At 37.5% G+C, this 2,193-nt stretch overlaps 1 long non-coding RNA gene across 1 annotated transcript in view; it reads right to left on the reverse strand.

Moving 5' to 3' along the window:
- Nucleotides 1-1,961: 1,961 nt before the first annotated feature.
- LOC116690150 (uncharacterized) overlaps nucleotides 1,962-2,193 on the reverse strand; it is a 9,963-nt gene continuing 9,731 nt past the window's right edge. The window contains exon 3 of the long non-coding RNA XR_004332183.1: nucleotides 1,962-1,972. This is a non-coding gene — a long non-coding RNA (uncharacterized LOC116690150). The remainder of the gene's footprint in view (nucleotides 1,973-2,193) is intronic.

The raw sequence follows: 2,193 nt of genomic DNA on the forward strand, positions 1-2,193 counted from the left end.
CTTATTATATTTATAGCATTGTAAAACAAATGGAAGTGTTGTTGAAATAGTGTTGAGTAAAAGTTGACATATCTTCCAGTCGTGATTATCATCAACATCCATTCCTTTAATTTAGTCTCAATAATTCCATTTCGCTTTTCTACCCAACTTAGGGTATAATTTCCTATAAATGAGGTTTATTGCACCATAAATTTCAAGAATTAACTTAAAATGAAGTTAAAGTTAGTGTGACTAGCGTTGAAAACGGTAAAAAAAGTGTTGAAAAAAGGAGCAAAAAACAACTTAAGAAAAAGTTAAAAATATCGATAAAAGCCTCAATAAAAGTGTTGATTTTATGTCCTAAGTTATAATTCATGTAAAAAAAATCCACTTGAAAAACACAAGTAGGTCATATCCAGATAAAATAAAAATTTTACTTTTACATTTTTCTTGTAAAAATGGAAATGGGTCAATTTGAGCGAATACCGAGAAAGGGGGACACGTGGAAACAAAAAGGGAAAAACTAGACTTCAAGGACTAAGATAACATTTTGACAATTCTGTTAAAATACCTGCAGCGCTGATCCTGTGACATAATTCGGCATTTGGAACGCAGCTCAGATGTTCTGCTGAGAATTAAAGCCACAAAACGCTACCTCTTGACCCCCTTTTCAAACAGTTTCTATATCAAAAATATGGGTTTCTTTCAACCTAATTGCCCAAAAGAAACATTCATAGGTCCATACAGGAAAACAGGCTGTAATTAACACATCAAACGTACGTTCCTCTGATCTTAACTGTAGCAGCTAAATTAAGTCCTAATTTGGGTCTTTTAACAAAAAAGTGAAGCAGAAGTTAATATGAATTGGGTTTAGTGACCATGCACTCCACAATAATTGTTAGCAGTAAGTTGGAACGAGTGGCTGAAGAGATGTGACAAAAATTGGGTGATAGTTTACACTTTCTGCTTAATAAAACAGGAAAAACAGGTGGGGGGACTATGAAGTGCGGCCAGAGTCATTTGAACGATGCCCGTTGGTCACGTCTCTTCGCAGAGAAAACACAGAGCAGACTCCCCAGACCAACAAATCTATGGTCTCGGCCTCGGTCTGGTGAGGACTACAGATCCAGGACTTGAAACATGGACACTGTCTCAGTCCCCCCCCCCTTCTTCTAAAGCCCAAACGGTCTCCTAAGCCCCTCCCCCCCCCACGAGGCACAATGAATGAATGAATGGTGCATCTCAACAGGGAGCCGGGGGATTTTGGGATTCACACTTCAGGCTGTAGGTGGCGCCAGAGGAGCACGGTTTTTTTTTCTAATTACCCGCTTCGTTGTGTCTACTTGAACATAGGGTCAAATTACAGCAAATAGGACAGAAAGTTAGTTTTATAAGTGCTCACCTGCTGCATCTTTAACTTATTATATGAAATTATATCTAATTGTGTGGGTTAAAAAAGATGAAACGTGAATTATTTGAAAAAAATCAGAGGAGTTTGTGGGTAATTTTATGGTTGATCCAGATTTTTTTTAGTTTTAGTAGAATAATGCTATTAAAATCAAATAATACACCCAAAAGTGAATGGAAGTAGTGAGCTGAACTGGATGAATTTGACTTGTTAAGAGCGTTTTAGGGAACCAGCCATCCGTTATTAGGTAGAAAGACCAGCGTTAAAATCAGCAAAACATTCTCAGTGAATTTGAACACATTCAGTTTAAAAAGTAAACTCACCAATGTTCACGTGACCGGAGAACCACGTGGTGGAACTTTAGCCTCGGTACATTTACAATTACATTTACAATCTTCAGTGACGCACAAACAGTCAGAAAAAATGAGGAGAAACAGCGAGCGAAAACAACAAGACGCTCAACCGTTTTCCCTTTGTGATCGAGCTGTATCGGGTGGAGTCAGAGGCGCTTAAAGATGGTCAAATGTGGTTAAAAATGGTTATAAAAAGTTGAATTTATTGGATGTAAACGTGCCTTTTACAAACCTCCCCGTGGGACAAAACTGACTTCTCCAAGGTTTGGAGCGAGGAAAATGTGAAATAATTAACAGTAAATGTTCTTTTTTGGAGTTGTTATATGATCTAGCTCCATTAAATATCAAGGAAATTTGACATTTCATTTTGTTAAGTAATTCACGTGCATTGTACTGTCTGGATCAGTTTAGTTAGTCGATGACAGCTTTGAACAGTCCCACACTCATGAAAGC

This window comes from Etheostoma spectabile, chromosome 5 (genome assembly GCF_008692095.1).
Source record: "Etheostoma spectabile isolate EspeVRDwgs_2016 chromosome 5, UIUC_Espe_1.0, whole genome shotgun sequence".
Lineage (NCBI taxonomy): Eukaryota > Metazoa > Chordata > Actinopteri > Perciformes > Percidae > Etheostoma > Etheostoma spectabile.